We start from the raw sequence: 18,392 nt of genomic DNA, 5'->3' as shown, positions 1-18,392 counted from the left end.
GCGCCCGGGCTCGCCGCGGCTCCCGCCCTTCTGGGCATGTGCGGTGGCGGGGGAAGGGAAGGGGCGGCGGCGGGCGGACCGGCCTCGGCGGCGGCAACGACGGGGCGGCGGCTCGGCCTCCGCCGGGACGCCAGGGGAGCTGGGGAGGGGGCGAGGGCCGGCGTGTGTGACTTGACGGGGAGGCAGGGGCGGTGTGACAGCCCGTCCGGTGAGGCCGGAGGGGCAGGGGCGCAATGACTCGCTGCCAGGTCTGTGGCAGCTACAAGCAGGCAGTGCCCAGGGGGGTCGAGGCACACGGCGCTGCCTCAGCATCCCGTGGCTGAAAGCGCTTATCGGGTTGTCCCTCCATTTCCCTTCTCTCTGGCACAGAGGAGGGGCTGCTGCTGACTCCCACGGGCATCGCTGCGGCTGGGCACGGCCCCTGTGACCTCAAGCTCTCGTGGTCTCAGTTGCAGGTACCAATTTCTCCAAATACAGCTCAATATACAGAGCTTTCCTACACCAGAAGCCTGAATTTTATACCAGCCTCACGAATGCATTCTTTACAGCGATACCTGTTGTATCGAATGATATAACTTGGTGTTACCAGTTTTCAATCCTCAGCCTTATTTTTAAAACGCCGAGTACTCGGGACAGAAGAGCGCATCCTACCTACCAGTTCTTCTGGTAGTTGGCTGGTTTCGGCTACAGGAAATAACAGCGCCTTGTCCTAACGTCGTGGTTTTCATTCAAGAGCTGGCAGGTTTTCATAAATGCAGATGAGTCTCAATATTGATACAAAACCAAACCAAAACCAACCAGAAAAAACAAACAAACAAACAAACAAAAAACACAAAAAAACACAATAGGAGACATTGACCTTTATATTCAACTTCAAATCTTTACGTAACTTTTTGTCTTTGAGAATGATGGGAAGCCATACAAAGTTCTGGAAGTGCATTTGAAATGTAATCTCCTCTTGCCCTTTAAAAAAAACACTCCATACTTTCTAGAAAAAAATACAATTAACAACATACTTTTTCAGTGTCAGATCACATTGCTGAGAAGAACTGACTTTCTGTCTTCTGTCAGAACTACACATAAAGTAAAAGCACAGTGTGTAGTTGCTCCAGGACAAAACCAGGCATTTAATTTTATGTATCTTTGGTGATTATTTTTTTTATTAACACATGAAATTATGCAAACATAAATAATAAACATCATGAAGTCACATCAGTGAGGGATTCATTCTTAATGTATATTTTTTGCAACCATGCATGGAGCAGTAAAAGAGCAACACATAAAAAGACATGAAAGAATAAACACTGACATTTAGTAAACGTGAATTATTCTTTCAACTTATCTCAGTAAAAATCAAATCTCGCCTCTTTTAAGTTGCTTTACATACTTTTCTCAGGACTACAGCATTAATGAAAGCTCTTTCAACATTAAACTGTGAAACTTGCCTACAGTGTATTTACACAATCTATATATAAATGTACCATGCTTTCTCAGGTTTTCTAGTATAACAGAATCAATTGATGCGTATTCAAACTACTGCAATAAATACTCCTCTGTCTTTTATCAGACAACGCTATCCAAAGAATTAGGCTAAGTGGGGGAAAACTGATGGGTTGACATTCTAGTCTTATTGGTCCCACTACTTTTTCTCAGGGTGTTACAATTATTTTCAACCCTTTGTGGTTCATGAGTACGGCTTCACAGAAAGGATGAGGAAAATTTGTTTACATAATATTAAATTATTTTTTCTAAAGCCTTATGGGGCATAGAGGAGAAATGAAAATATTAACAAAAGGCTGTAAGTCTTTGATTCTTTTCAAATATTGTCTTATAATACCACCCTAATTTTAGTCGATACTTCCTTTTCCTCAGTTTTCAATAGTCTGCATCTTCCTATTGACACTTTGGGTTTTCTTCTTGCAATCATTCACTGCAAAGCCTCAAGTATTCAGGCTGGAATCTCATCCATCTACTTTAGATACCTCACTGAGATGTTATTACCTCAATGAAATTTTAGGTGTCTTAGCCCTAGAAGGGACAAAAGGAGCAGTCTAATTCCTCAGCTTTGCTTATTGGCACAGGACAGAAAGAGAGGCACTTCTGAAGACCTGCAGAAAATTGACAGCTTTCTTGGAGGCACCTAGAGTGCCTCCTCCTTTCCATTAATTGCAAGTGAACTCACAGTGCCAGTGGACAAAGCCAGCCTGCAGCTAGTGCAGTGATATTCTCTTGGAAGCTCATCAGAAACACTCCTAACGCTCCATCGACACATGCTCCAGTCTCTCTGTCCCTCCTGCAGGACTGACATTAATGAGATCACAGTGCTTCCATCCACATTTTGCATAAAGATGCAAAAACCCATAAGAAAGGAAGTGGATGATATTTCTAGACTCTAATTAAACCCTGAGATCAAACTTCCCAGCAGAATGGCATACTCAACAACCATCAGCTAGTATGGAAGGTAGGCGTTGCAGCTGAGGGCCTGTGCAGCCAGGAACACATGAGGCATGGGCCCACATCAGAGAAGACAAAAGCAAACCCAAGGTTATTCTAGCAGTTCAGGCACTCTCTGGCACGGGGTGGAGGGTTATGAGGTTATGCCTTGTTTTTCTTTTCTCCTGTATGGCACATCTTTTCCAGGTATGTGAGTTTGCTCCCCTTGGTTTTTCTCCTCTTGAGATGAGAACTGGAGCCAACAACTCCTCGTATTCACCACACAGTGGTTCAAGTTCAGTAGGAGAGGTTGATGATTTTTGCCCAAGCGTGGCGTAATAGTTGGGGCAGTCTCATAAGATGTCGATGGTGACACATCAATCCCTCTCAAATGGTAAAATGTACACCTGCCCTCCTGTGCTTAGCTCAAGACACACTCTCTAAATGTATGTCAAAGCTGATGGCCCATGCCGGAAGAAGCCAGACATAATTCTGACTGCTGCTAATTTTTCAGGCTTCTAGAAGGGATTTAAATGCCTGTCTTCCTAAGCTGGATTGTATTGGGACTTGAGGCAAGAGATAAGTACGTATCTTCCCAGAACAGGATCTCCTTAGCATGTGTGGGTGAATATAGTTAAATGCCTGAGGAGCTTTCAGGTTCAGTAGGGAGTTGCTCACAGTAATAGGCAGTGCTGGGAAACAGTCATTTGGGATTGCATCTGGAACTCATGTAGGGTTTTGAGCACCTGCAGACAATTTTGACAGATTGCATATGCTTTTTCCCCCCTACCTTTATGCAAAAGAAGAGTAATTTTAGATACCCTCAAACTAGGCATTGTTTTGCCTAATATTGGGCATTTGAGCATAGCAGGACTATGTGGAGCAGTAAGCTCTTGGGCAGTCTTTGTAGTAGCTTGGGGAGGGTCACTTACTTGGAAGAGGAAAGAAATTTTGCCAGTGGGAGAGGTGTCTGTGAGCTACGCAGTAGAAAGTCCCAGGGACTGAGAGCAGGGTCCTCTGCTGTGGGCAATCATTTGATGGGACACATTTATTTTTCTTAAGTAACACTAGGGAGGATAGATAGCAGACAGTGTAAGACTGACCTTCTGTGTAACAACTAGTACTGCAGCATTTGCCTAGGAAGACGGATGACTTTTGATCCCTCTCAGTCTTTTTCAGATTTCTCACTTTTCAAAGAAAGTGGTCTCACTGTGAAAAACTGACCCTTGACGGTGAGGCTGTAGTCATAAGGATGTGAAGCCCAGGAACACAGTAAAGCAAAGAAGTCTAAGGGTTTTTAGCCTAGCATTTAAGTTCATAGGAATGAGGCGACACTGTTCCAATCCATATTCCCTGAAGAGCCCATGCTTTTTAGACTAGAGAAGAACAGAATGAAATATGGACTAATAAATGCAAATAGAGTCTGAGAATAGGGACACTTCCCCTTTTACACCAAATGCTCAAACCTCTCAGCTATTATGCAAGAAGCATAGTGTGCTTATTACTCCTGCTGAGTTTTATTTAAATCGACCATCTCTGCAGCAACTATTATATTGGTGCATCTTAAGTTTTCAGTGCATGTCACACTTTCAGGATGTATCTGGTCTGGAAAGCCTGGAGAATGAGTAGTTGGGTCTGAATTTGCATTCTCCTCCCCTGATATGCCTTCTCCATATCAGGTAAGTTCTGAGTATCCCCTCTGCAGTTTAGTCGAGACTCAGAGGCCAGAGTCAGAAGAAGGTATGCAGAAAAAAAAGCAATAACAAAAATAAAAATAATTTTTAATAAATCATCAAACGTTTACACACAAAACTTCTACAGGAACGTAAGTATAAAGCAGGTGAACTGCTAACAAAAATACACAAGTTTTTGTTAAAAACAACTTTTGCCATAAACCACTTAAAAATACCAAATCTACGGGTATTAATGGCCTTCAGACTGTACTCAGTAACTTAACTTGGCCAAAAGAACAAGTCATATGGAAATTCTAAATATAACTAGCATTTCAGCAGTGGATATTAGGTCTTACATAATTCCTGGATTTATTGGAAAATGTCTGTAAGTAGATAAACTGATTGATTAACACACATGAAGTTTCAAAAGCCCTTTGACAAGATCCTGCACAGAAGTGATGATAAGAACTCAGGAGATAAGAATCAGCATATTGAACAGAAACAAAACCCCACAGTAAAACAAGAGCAAAAACAAAGTGATTGATTTCCACTGAGAAATCAGAGCAAAATAAGAGCAGGGTGTCAAGCTTCCATTCCACATCCAACCCTGGCTAACATATTCCTTAATGTCTCAGATGGGATAAGGGAAAAGCTACTGCACCATAATGGCACTGTGTTATTTCTGTTAGTCAAGGCAGGAGATGAGCAGAGGAATTTCAAACAGATTTAAATAAGCAAGGTGTACCGGCAATATTCCAACACCAATAAAATAATGCTATTGAAAAAAGATTAATTATGCCCACTATAGAAATGGATTTGTTGACAGTTAGTTCATTTGTGTTAAAACATATCTAGTGTCAATAACTGCTACATGGTTATTTCAGTGTTTGTATAGGGATGTCTGCAAGCACCTGGGGCATTCCCTGTGCAACACTGCTCCACCTCTAGCTAAGACTATTTTGTTAATGTTCAGCTAACAGCCAGGAAGATTATTACGGTCCAAAGCAAGCGTCTTCCATGACACCCTGGTCCTCCATGCCTTTGATCTCTTCCTTAGATAAACACACCTTTCATCAGATACATGGTTTAGCATCATTCTGATATGAAGGAATTAAAAAAGCAGAATCGCCCCTCAAAAACTGGGCATCATGGGTTGATCTGCACCTGTATTTTTGTTGCAGCTGCTTGCAAGAATACTTGAGTACTGTGTACAATAATATTATGCAAGGCAAGGTTTGTGAGGAGAATGGAGCAAACAAGCCTTCAGGTACATGTAGTCCTGCCCGTACGCTTAACCAAGTGGGACTATGACAACACCATTACTATTAGTATTAAAGGTTCAGTAGCGATGTTCACTGGTCTCATTTGTGCTGTCTGCAGGCACTTCCCTGCAAACTAAACTCACTGCTGGTGCAGCTGGGGAAAGTCAACTTCAGCAAGCGGTGTGACTGAATCCTGTGAAGACATGGGAGCCTTGGTTTTGAGCATGTCAGCCATGTTGAGTCCCACTTATTACAGATACACAGGTGACTACACACCATAAGCAGGGTGTTCTCACACTGATGACAGACGGTTGACCAGGTCAGGGAAGCTGGGAGATGGAGTTTGAATGTCAGGATCTTCGGAGTTGGACAGAAATGGCCAAAGTGGCAAGAGCTATGCCTCAGAGAAATGCATGTGAGGTTGGGGCTGTGGCTAATGTTTTAGACAGGCAGAGGAGGCACCTGCAGCTGCCTGAAGAGGGCAGTTCTTACCTGTTTTAAGCTTTTCGTACAGCCTAAAGGGACCTGGCTTTGTGCCCTGGTTGTCTGTGTGTGCCTCACACCAGCATGAAGATACTTTTCCTCATGTATTCCTGTTTCAACAATTGACTTCTTAGATGGGAGCTAATACATGTTGTCTTTTGCACTTGACTGCATAGATTTCCTGAGCTCCTTGGGGGCAGGTTCTGCCCATAGCTCTGCAACTTCAGCATGGGAAGAGCATCTCTTATTTTTGTTGTTGTTGTTAAAGACTGGCTGGGGTCTTTCCAGCTGCCTGTCTATCTAGACTGTGGCATATGAGAGAGAAAATGCAACCATGGTTTAAGAGATGCACAGAACAAGTTGGAGGGAGGATCAGGCCGAAACATGATGCAAATGCTGAGCAAAGGAAGATGACATGCAGATGACACAAGATATGAATTGTGAGAAAGGCTAGAGGTGGATTCACTTTGGTTTAACTTTGCTAAAAAATGTTCCAGCTCACTGCTAACCCAGATGATGTCACACAGTGGGAAGGATGAAGATGGGCAATTTTTTGGTCCGTAGAGTGGGGATGTCTGAAACCAAATGCAGCTGAAAAGCCATGTCAAGTGAAACCATCCATCCTGTGACAGGGCTGGGGCCACCCTAACCCCAGGTGGAAGTGTGCCTATGGGGTGTGCAGGGAGGTGGACCACGAACAGGAGGGATGCTACAGTGACCTGAGCTGGGAGGTGTCTGAAGCCTGATGTTATCTTTTTCCCTTCTATATCAAATATACTGGGGAACTACTGAGATCAGAAAGGGTCTGGCAGTTCTTTAAGCCCACTCTACACTTTTTTTATCCTTCCCTCTGGTACAGATGCTTTGTACTACTCTTTGTCAACGACTCCTCTCTCCTTAATCTCCCTAGACACTTATTACTGCTGCAGCTTCTTCTCTAACCCCCTTAGCAGTCTCTGCACTGCTACTTTTTCTTGTCCTGGGACAGCCAACGCTCTCTCTCATTTTTCCCAATTCCATCTCACTTTCTAATCACCCAGATAAACCTGTCTCTCTATCTGCCTGCAATCACTGGATTCCTTTTTCTCTTGATCACACCTGCCTGTCAGTTGTCCAAAAAGATTACGTACGCCTTGAAATTTCCACTTACTATAATAAATGAATGATTGCAGCATTATATAACTTGTTTATTTGAGCTTGTGGAGTACTGGTTTGGACTTTGGATATTCTATAGCATTATATTAATTTACTAAGCACAAAGCAACAGTGTAAAAAGCTCACATGGCCAGGAAATTAACAGACACAACATTTTAAATTTAAAGGGAAAAGTTAAACAAAATAATAAGGAGGTCCTGCTATTCTTGAGGACAAATTCACATATGACATAGATGACGTAAGAGCAGACATCTGCAAAACCCTTTCTCATTCCGTGCCCTTGCAGTGATCAGTGTAAACACTGAGCTTTATTTTTCATTCTTCATCTCATTTTTGTCAGTATAAAATCAAATCATAGTGTGATCAGTGCCGAACTGCCTTAAGAACAACCGCAGGGAAGATTCAGCAGGGCTCACACCTTACACTTTCTCCTCTAACACTTGTCTCTGAGGAAGCACAAAATGTTCCATAATTGTAGTTTGATGCCCAAGAATGTATGCCCAAGAAATTATCAGAGAAAATTCATTCTGCTGATAAAATAATTTAAAGGCTGGAGAAAGCCAAGGGCTCATCCTGGCAGTTGTTAAGAAAACACTATCAGTTTTGTTTGGTCACTGGAACAGGCTCCCCAGGGAAGTGGTCATTGCACCAAGCCTTCCAGAGTTCAAGGAGTGTCTGGACAATGCTCTTGGTCACCTGGTTTATTTTCAGGCAGTCCTGCAAGGAACAGAGAGTTGGACTCGATCCTTTTGGGCCCCCTCCAACTTGAAATACTCTATAATTCTATGTCTGATTCCAATTTTACATACGATATTAGTCTTCATATTTTCCAGAGGTCATAAACTATTTTGATGATACATAATCCATTACTTGTGATAGTTTAATTTCCAAGTCTATTAAAACAGCAGTTTAATTCAACATCATCATCACATCCCAATCTGCTGAGACAGTACAGAATGAAACATTGGACATTTTTAAAAGTCTCTCACTAGAGATTCTCAAATATGTAACAAAGTGGATATTTCTCACTCCTCTGGCTGCCCCGAGAGCTGAGATTTCTCAAGCCTGATAGTTGAAATTCAGATTCCCATGAGGTGCAGTGGTTAGAAATTGTGCATTTCAGATTCTGGATTAGTCTTGGTTTCATATTGCTTTCTAATCTGCTGCTGCTGTTTCAGTAATATCAGCCATTTGCATTCAGTATTTAATGATGATAAGCCTAACGTAAAGGACTCAGCTATCACTGCTTGTATATATGTTAAATTTTTAGGTTCTGGATTTGGTTGGGTGGGTTTTTTTGTGTATGTATGTAAGAGCATGTGTTTAAGTACCAGCATAATATTATAAAATGACATAGGTATTTCACATGCATAAGAAGCTTTTAAAATGATTTTATAACAACTATTTTTCATCAAGTAAAAGGCCTTAATCCAAACCAACCAACAATTCAAGTGATGAGTCGCAATCTTTAAAGCTACTTCTTATAGCTAGGCTATTTGTTTTCTAGAAACTTGCAAAAAGACCATCACCCACTCAGACCTGTCATTCTGACTGTTAATTGATAAGTTTAGGATAAGCTGCTTTAGCATTACAGAACATTTTATTCTATAATCCTGGCTAGAACATGTTTTCCTACCCCCTGACTTCACTTCAAAGCAGATTTATCTAAGGTCTAGATTACCAAAGTGACTTTAGACAACTTTGCATAATGAAAAAAAAAAAAAGAATATACGTATGCATTGTAAATGCATATGTACAGATAGTAAAATAACATTTTGAAATTTTATTAATCAGGTGGAAGAGGAATGGCATTTCCTGAACCCAGGAGTGAATGGGGAAGCGTTTAAAGGGATTGGTTTACACTGTTACTTCATTCCTCAAAAGAGTGGGGATCTTTTTGTATATAGATCACATTACAGCATCATTACTACTTTGAATAAAAGAGTTATGTTGGCTATAACATGTATTTGTTACATAAAAATTTAGAGATGGAGAGCAAATTCTCCTGGTAATCATATGTTCAAATTGCAAGCCTTAGCAAACAGAATACGTTTTTATCTATCAGAAGTGTAAATCCAAGATCTTTACTACTGCTGCAGATTAAAGAAGAGCAAGCACCCAAACCCATACATTATATACAGGGTGAGTGGCTTTATGCTCACAGTTTCACTGGCTGGGTTTCTTATTGCAAAACAAGGGGGTTTCCTGCAATTTGCATGTTCGGTCTTGCACTCATCTCGCTTCTGGCCAGCTTGCCTTTTATTGGGGTTTTGCTTCTTAATATTAAGAGACAATTCACTGTGTTTAAGTATTACTTTTTTCAAGGAAAAGTGAAGATAATAACTACATTTTGCATCTGGCTTCCCTTGTCTTTTTGTTTGTCACGATATCAATTATGCCCTGGTTTTGCATTGTCTTGCAACCAACTGTTTACAATATGTCATTAAAAGCAATCAAGGATCTGATTGTATCACTCTTGCTGCTGTTGATTAAATAGGGAAAGTATGAAGTCAAAGAGTACTTGCCTGCTTCATCAAAACACAGTTTGTTTATAGAAAAGTGCACAAATTTACTTGTATTCCAGCCCAAAGAAATGGCTTTTCTTTTTTTTTTTAACCCTCAGGTTTAATTTTCTCTGTATTTAATTATTAATTTTTCCTGCTGCTAATCAAAAGGTTAGTTTAAATCATTATGTTGTGAAAGAAAATTGTACTCAGCTTCCGGAATGCATATGAATGAATGCATGATCTGTAGTTCAGGGACAGGATCAGGCACTGAACAGCCACATTGGATGAGACAGAAAATCAGCACAGATTTGTATATATCTGTTACAGAGATCGGGATCAGATATCTCAGAGGGCAGTTTAAAATCTTCTCAGCAGACAGCCTCCTATATGGTAGTTTCTACTTTCCTTCTCATCTTCACCTATTATACTGCTATTTTTAGTAATGGTTGTTACTTTAGAATTCCAAAGATTTTGTTCATTTTTGTCTTATTGCCATTAATTGTCTCTTTATATATATTTGATATGTAGAGGATACTCCAGATTATTTTTTAATTTTATTGTTTCTTCTATTTGTGCTGCATTTCCTTTATATGATTATATACATTGCGTTAAAAAATATTTTAACATTTTATAATTCACCACCTTCTGATTTCATTGCACAGCCCTTTATTTCTGTATGAGGCAGGAAAGCAAAATTCCCAGTCTATTTTTAAACCACTTATATTATATACTGCTTTTTTGTCTTACTCTTTTCCTGTTTATTGAAAAAGGTCTTTTAAGTCTCTTCGGATGGAGTTAACAATACGACACAATCTGTTAACTTTTACTTAGACACCTCCTGTTCACAGTGTACTGTGGCGTGTCTCTTAATGTAACTGAGACTAATACACGGAAAGAGGTGTTGGTTTAAGTGTAAACTAAGCAGAGACTAAAGTATGAGTAATAAGTGAACCACTGACAAGGGATGTTCTTGTTAAGGCCTGCACAGAACTGGCTAGTCATACGATGCTGCTCTCTACCCTGTTGTGAACTGCAAGGTCATATGAAAATACAGATGACAACTGCACTAGATATTTTCCAAAAAGTCTGCTCCCAGGCTCTCCTGGCAGTCTCCAGCACTGGTGCAGCTCATTACAACCATCCAGTGCTGACTTACTTTAGAGGGTGAAATCTCTTCACGTGCTGAGAGTAATGAGATCGGTACCACCAATGGAGATGAGCCAGGATCTTAACGAATGCTGCAAAAGGTTTTTGACAGCACCTGCCCTCTCATCAGCACACACAACAGCTCTCCATCTGTGCCATCATCCAGCCATACTCTGGGACTGCATCACCCCTTCATGAATTAGGCCACTATGCTGCTAAGGACAATGTGTAAGTAATACTTTTGCTGTACTTTCTTTTTCCAATTATATTCGTTGTCCACTTGAGACAGGAAGGGAGAGAGGAAGAGAACAAAAAAAAATAAAGCTATTTGCAATGAGTTCTTGAAACATTTTAAATATAAGGCTTGGTCTCAACTTTTCCTCTTTCATTATCTGCTTCTCCTACTTGAAATTTTCAGGACTGTTTGAGCCTTGTAATAACTTGTTTGATTTACAGTTATAATGATTTATTCCTGCTGCAGGGGGGGAGGGAGAGAACCATGCTGATTACTTCTCTCTTGTTTTTGCTGTGTCATTCTCTATGCTCATACTATGTATTGCAATGGGTTTTCTATAAAGATAAAAAAAATCAATATAATTTTCTAAAAGCAAACACTTGATACACACATTGATACACAAGCTGCCAACTATATCATATGTGAAAATAAACACACCTGTTGAGTGTACAGATGCTTCAGATTTTTTCACAGAAAAAAAAAATTCCAGATACCAAGAATCAGATGTGTTCCCTGTTATTTTCTTGCCTACACAGACCAATCTATTGCAATCTATTATCTTTGGGGGGTTTTGCTATGCACTAGGCTGACAGCTTCAGTGATTTTCCCTTAATAACTTCAAGCCATTTTTCTGATCATTGCACTGGATGATGGTTCTACTCAGTATATATACTTTGGCTTTGGGTTTTCTTGCTCCCAGACCAACCAGTTTCCATTTATACAAACTACAGTGATTCTAGTAGAAAAGGCAATCAACTGGATATGATTTTATGTGGTTGGTTTACGTCCTCTGAATGAAATTCATTCACCCTTTTAGAGAGGCACAAGAAATACATGATTTTGAGTGCTTAGGATGTAATTTTTTGGTGCATTCAGGCCTCTTTCACAAAGGGGAACTTTTCTCTTCTTTCAGTATTAGCATTGTGCCTGCAAACAGAAATCATATTACCTTCAATTATGCTTGCTACACATCAGTGGCACACTACTGACTTCAGATTTATTCCACATTTACAAGAGAGAGGAGAATAGGTTTCACTACTGGAAGATACATTTCTTGGCAACTTATAGCCACTAATAAAAAACTAACACAGATTATTAGGGACTAAAAACCACATATATCTGAGGTGTGGAGTGATTTAATCATCCCTGTCCAGCAACTCAGATAGAATCATTAATGATGATAGGAAATACTTGTTTCAGGGTAAAACGAGCAAGCAAGTAGTGATGGTGTACACAGATTCCTTCCATCAGCTCCACGCTCTGCTGCACATTAACTCATTTTCTTGTCTAGGAATCACTCCACAGATTGACTGGTTTTATTTACCAGCCCTCCTAGGCAGAGTTTGGAAATGAGAAAAGAACTGTTACCTTGTCTACCTAGTCATTTATTTATTATATTGTTTTCTTGCTTCAGTCCACTGTCTGCAAAGCTTCTGTTTATCTTTCTTCGCTGCCTTGTACCTGCACTTCAGGCATGAGGCTGCTGCCTCTGATGTCTCTACAGAGTAACCCAAACCCATGCTCCCATGTCTCCATGCTATCACTCTTCTGAGGAGCTGGCTGGGAAGGGAAGAGGGTCACTATCAGAATGCCAAGCTCTCCCAATTGCCAGCCAGCTCCAGCAGTCTTGGAAGCAGAAGAAATCCTTTCATAGTAATTTTGTGATACTTAGTGGATTTGCAAAATTTTAGGCTTTACCTATATGTCAATGTCCCTTTATGTGCCTATGGAATAAACTAATTGAAAATATTCAAGCTAAGAAATAAGCCCTAATGTGTATCTAGAAATTAATATATCTATTAAAATCAGTGACAATTACATGACAACCCCCCTATGGACTAATTAGTAGAGTCAGCACACAAACACTGGTTTCCTAACAGACTTTTTTTTTTTTTCAGATTTTTTTTTTCCCTCTGGAAATCTGCCAGTTCCTCAAGCATATTTCTTCACCTTCTAATATTTCGAAAGGCACAGTCACCAACTCCTGCATCTTTAGCACCACCAATTCCAATCAAAATATCAGCAATGAAGATGGATACCCCTGTCAGGCACCTTTTTTTCTCCTAGCAGAGCAAGGAGGACACAGCCAGTATCATAAATCACTTTCCTTTAAGGGTAAAATCAAGCGACATGAGAAGTTAAAGGTGTAAAATAAAAGTTTCAACTTCAGTTGCCATTTTCTGTGTCATAGAGTAACAAAACCCCAGCGCTGGACACAGTCTGGCTCAAGGAAGGCGAAAGGGGCTGCATGGTCTCATGGTCCGTAAAGCGAACTATTTCCATGAAAGTCCTAGTCCTAACCCTGATCCCTGGAAATGTTCAAGCCCAGGCTGGATGGAGCTTTGAGAAACCTGGTCCAGTGGAAAGTTCCCTGCTCATGGCAGGGAGGTTGGAAGTAGATAATTTTTTAAATCCTTTCCTACCCAAGCCATTCTGTGATTCTATGATTCTATGGCCAGGCTGCAAACCTGTCAAAAGCCAATTTGCAGCTGTTAATATCTTTATAAGAATGACATAAATTGCTTAGGCTGCAAATTTTCTCTGGTAAGGCATGAAGGGCAAGAATCAAATCCCAGTGAGTCCATGGAAAACATCTCAGTAAGCTTTGATTTTCCTTGGACATGACACCCAACTGCAAAATGAGAGTGCAGAGCTGGGTAGAATATTCAAGAATATTGTAGAAGGGAGGGTGGGGAGGGAGCGCTGGCTTGAAATACCCAGCACCCTTTCAGATCTGTAACAACAGATGACAAACAGAAAACAAAACAGTAGCTGGAATCACCTTTCAACACAAAATGTTTCTCTCCACTGATCCTAACAAAAAGGCCTTGTTTCTCTCGGGCAGTGTCTTTGAGCAAGCCGGGAGCAAATCCTTCATCTTCTAAATCGTTAGGGGCTTTTTCAGCACTCAGAGTGGCCAGTCTGCTTTTGGGGCAGGTTTCCCAAGAGTGAAAAAAAGCAGTGATAACTGAAATGTAAATGCTGTAGAGGAGCTCTCATTCAAGCTGGCACTGTTCTGCTTTATCACTAGTCTCTGCAACACTGCCTTTCAGCCTCAGATTTGTTTACTGACCACAATGCCCTTGTAATTAAGATGTGATTTTGCTCCAGAAAGTGACCTTAGGTAAAAAATAAAAAAGGGAAATAAAGTCATCACATGATTCCACATAACTCCAAATGATATCTTCGACTACCCTCATACAACATCATTAATTGTTGCTGGGGTTGCAGGGGTGTAACTGGAAGGTGGATTTGGCCTGCAGAACCATAAATCCCATAAGATAACAGCTAGAAAAACACCGGTCAAATTGCGCAGCCCAAGCCAAGCTGTGGAGATGATGGGTAGGGCTAAATCATATTGTAAATGTATAAACTGAAAAAATTGTTCCAGATGGTGTATTCTTCCCCTTAAATCCTCTCAGGTCTCACCTAGAGAATATCTCTAGACACAGTCATAAGAAAAGCGGCAACACTTAAGAAAAGAAGTCTTGTGTACAAAAAAATACTTCAGCTCATATTTGAATCGTTTACTGAAAAAATCTTAAACTTTCCATACATATTTTTCTTTGGATAAAAATAGTCTATTTTTCTCTAAGCTCATAACCTAACCAAGAAGGGAACAGGTCAAACAAATGTTGTAATATAAAGTCAGAGACATTTTATGCTTTGCTAAGGTCCCAGTGCTGAAATGTCTGATGTTAGAAACAATGGAGCAAAAGATTTAAATCACTGAAAGCTATTTTAGAATAAATGTTTCTTGCATAAGTTGCATACACAAGAAGAAAATAAAAATTAAGGAAAATTGCCCAAATGAAAAGCATAAGCTGTGAATTTCAATAGACAATATGTAGGCTTGCATATTCCAGCTGCCATTGCTCTATTTGGCTTCAGAAACAAAAGTATTTAGGATAATTATAATTACAGCTGGTTAGAATTTCCACGCTTGGGGAAACACCAATATTTCAGCATTTGTTTTCATGCTGAATCAGAATAAAAAGATTCAAATTCCTCTCAGAGAAGAATTATGAAAAATTATAATTCTTAGGTATTTAATATAGATACTGTCAAAACACTATCCTACATATATCAGTATCTGCAGCATTTAGTAGGAACATATTGTAAAATTTAATTTGGTATTCCAATAGGTATATAAAGTCAATATGAAAGGAATAGGAAAATTAAACACTTTCAATTTACAAACCAGAATATTTTGATGTTGAACAAGGATGTTGCAGGGGAGATTTTAAGCACCATGGAAATGTTTGCATTTTGAAAAAAAATTATTTGCTAACCACTGTTGTTTTACTAGCTACGTTTTGACATCTTCCAGCACTATTTCTCTTTGACAATATCCTGACCAGGCAGTCTGTCTGCTTCTTCCTTCTTTCTTTCCTTTCTTTTTTTCCTTGACATTAGTGTGATGACAAAGGAGCTTTATTACTGTATTTGGATTTTTTAATTTATTTTTTTTTTTATAATGCCTAGTTATCTAGAAACCTTCACATCTCTGGACTAATGTGCAAAATTGAATCCTCATAAAATCCAAGTGAGGGAAGTATGCAGATAAAATGATGGACAACGAGAGGTATGCATGTCAGAGGAGAGCTAGGATTGGACGCAGCGTAGCCCTGGATCTTAGACAGCTTCAGACTGTCATGCCTCTTGAAAAATGGCTCAGTGCATCAGCTCACAGAAGAGATTGGCCAGCTAAAGTGCTATGCACAAAACCAAATTTTATATCTTTTTCTGACCACACAATTGATGCATGTGAGAGTGCAGGTAGCGGGTAGTGCACCTGCATGAATCGGTTAGTTCAGATCAAGGCACACTCTTCTTGAGGCAGAGCTCCTGCCTGTCCCAGCAGCCTGAAAGTATTTAATAAGCATAATCCTTAAGAAATGTGGTAAAGACATTATGGAAACATACAAGTGTTATGGCACAACACAGCACAGGTGCAACTGCATTCTTTAGCCATAGAGGTAATGCTTACACTGGAAGGTAGACAAGCGCTCCTACACTCCTTGACCTGTATCTGTAGCCCCTTCATCTGCTTCTTCACATCTGGAAAGTGGGTGCTTGGGCAGGATGTATTCTGTGACACCCTCACAGTAGATGTGTCACGTGCATAACGAGGTGGCCAGCTCTTCTGAACACACTCACAAATGCCCAGTTCATTGAAAACTCTAGCTGCAGCACAGAATATCCCGCTGTTCTCCTTCTGACAGGGAACTACATCAAAAGCTTTGCTGGAAGTAGGGGAAAATAATGGTTCATGATGATCTCTCTCCTACTCAACAGTGAGAGCCGTGGTTCCACAGCCCAGTGTTCGTCCTGTCCCTGCCTTGAGCAGGCTGGGTTCCCCAGCCCTGACCTACACAGTCCCTGGAGGGAATATTGCAGTGTCTCCTTGTGCAACTCCTGGGCACCTCTGCCTCTACTTCAAGTGTCCTGCCTGTGTGTTGGTCAAGCAGAGGATTTCAACAGAGCAGCCTCCACATCCAGGCACCTGGGTGCCAAAAGACAGGCACTGCAGGGATTTTGCTCTTCACTTTTCAATAAATTGTCTCTGATAATTGCCTTGGCTTTAGAGTGGAAGGTCTCTGGAGTAGCGAACAACTGTTATTTCTAGTACAATGGGATCACTGCCTATAATGGTACCCCTTAATTGATACTGCAGTGCAAATTATGAAAAGCAAGAATATCCAAATATAGAGACACTTGGCCCTTGTGACAGGAAATTAAGGTCTCTTCTCTAACACTGCTGCATGCCCTGAACTCCCACTTAAGTCAAAATGAATTACATACATTCAATACTTTGAAAAACAAGCTCTTAACCTTTACAAACAATAGCTTATAGAGCTCACATCATGAATGTTCTGGCTATCCCTATAAATAGCCAATCCTTTTTCAGATTCTACTAATTTCCTTGGCATCCTGGCCCCATCAGAGTTAAGGGCAAAATTTGGCTAAAAATGATAAAGTACATTTTTTAAAAATAATTAATAAATCTGTAGGTGCATTATCTTTTGAAGTTTTAGTGGGTTGAATTGCTTAGTTGGTTATTTTTTATGGTAAGAAAAAGCAAGAGAATGTTGCTATATCATCTGCAATACAAAATCTTTCATCTTCCTTCCTGTTTTTCACACTTTGAGAGTCTATCATTTTCAGCCTCTTGGATAAAATCTTTTTCATAACTGTTCATGCCTTGCTTTAGTGTTGTACTCCTTGGAAGCAATAATGACCAGAAAAAACTCAGACTTCTGAGAATAAGTGTGTTATCTCTACAGTGCCATTTTTATATTTCAAGAACTGTGTCTAAATATTTAATCTCCACTGCAAAGTGTCTGAAAAGTGTGGTATTGTCAAACAATAGCAGTAAACTGCCGAGGAAAGGTTCAATCCTTCTCTTACTGATGTCAGTAGAAATTTTGCCAGGAAGCTCAGCATGATCAGGGTATAGCCCAAAGTAATCAGTTCTACAGCTGATTACATGAAAAGCCCTTCATTATAGCAAGACGACTGAGTATTATTACAGTCATGAGACAGAGACACCTTCTGGAACCAAAACCAAGAAAAAGAATGTATTAAGGCTATTCCTCCTCCGAGTTGTGCCTCTTTGGCAGCACCCCTTCATCAGATGACTTTTCACATGTTAGCACAGCTACTCTGGTTTTGGCCGCAGCCTGACATGCACAGTGAAGTGAGCCTAAATTTCCTGTTCCACAGTTCCTCTCTACAAAAGGTCTTTTAGCCGACAAAGGCTGTGCTGTTTGGTAAGTAAAATGTTTTTGGCAAACTCAGGAACATTGCACTTTGTTGTCCATCTTCTCACTTCAGTTCAAGGGCATGTCTTGCTCTGTCGGAGCCTTTCCCAGGCTGAAGAAAGACAAGTAGCAAACGATCATGCGTGATGGCTGATGACTTCACAAAGGGACACTGCGATGCAGACCCCCAGAGCCAGATGCCTCCTTCTGCAGCTTCAACAAGCCTGCCCAAACTTCAAGCTGAGAGCAGAAGGAAGCAGGTTTTGGCCATGAATCGGGCACTGAGGGCACAGATGATGTGTGCAAGCTAACAGTTGTCCTTGCAAATACGGGCAGATTCTTCGTGGTTCTTCAGGGAGCATTTTTTAGGTAGACACACTGATGCAGTTTTGCACAGTTCATCCGAAAAAGTGAGGCTTGCACAGTACCCTGCAAAAGCAAAGTCTGTATGAAGATGGGAATATGATTAGACTTTGTATGAACTTTGGATTAAAATGTTTTATTATTACTTATAAATAAAGTTTTTACTTATATATAAAGCATTTTCTGTTACTTGGGGGTCAAACAGAAGCCTGCGCTCCCTACTGAAATCAGTAATTTGGCAGCTTAGCAAAATCTGTATTAATAAAGACAAAAGGAAAATATTTATAAAACATGCATAGTTCACTCAAGTGTTACTAAATCATTAATGGTGTCTGGTTCTGGTTTGTATTGTCACAGTCACAGGAAACTGC

The 18,392-nt window shown here is 40.3% G+C and overlaps 2 protein-coding genes across 2 annotated transcripts in view; both read right to left on the bottom strand.

Annotated features, from left to right (window-relative positions):
- The window catches only part of DHRSX (dehydrogenase/reductase X-linked), a 205,655-nt gene that overhangs the window by 164,019 nt on the left and 23,244 nt on the right, over positions 1-18,392 (bottom strand). The window lies entirely within an intron of this gene.
- ZBED1 (zinc finger BED-type containing 1) overlaps positions 1-18,392 on the bottom strand; it is a 50,913-nt gene that overhangs the window by 12,865 nt on the left and 19,656 nt on the right. The gene's annotated exons all lie outside the window — the stretch shown is intronic.

Source organism: Lepidothrix coronata, unplaced genomic scaffold (assembly GCF_001604755.1).
Source record: "Lepidothrix coronata isolate B3197 unplaced genomic scaffold, Lepidothrix_coronata-1.0 Scaffold57, whole genome shotgun sequence".
Taxonomy (NCBI): domain Eukaryota; kingdom Metazoa; phylum Chordata; class Aves; order Passeriformes; family Pipridae; genus Lepidothrix; species Lepidothrix coronata.
This window is presented reverse-complemented; position numbering and strand designations above follow the sequence as displayed.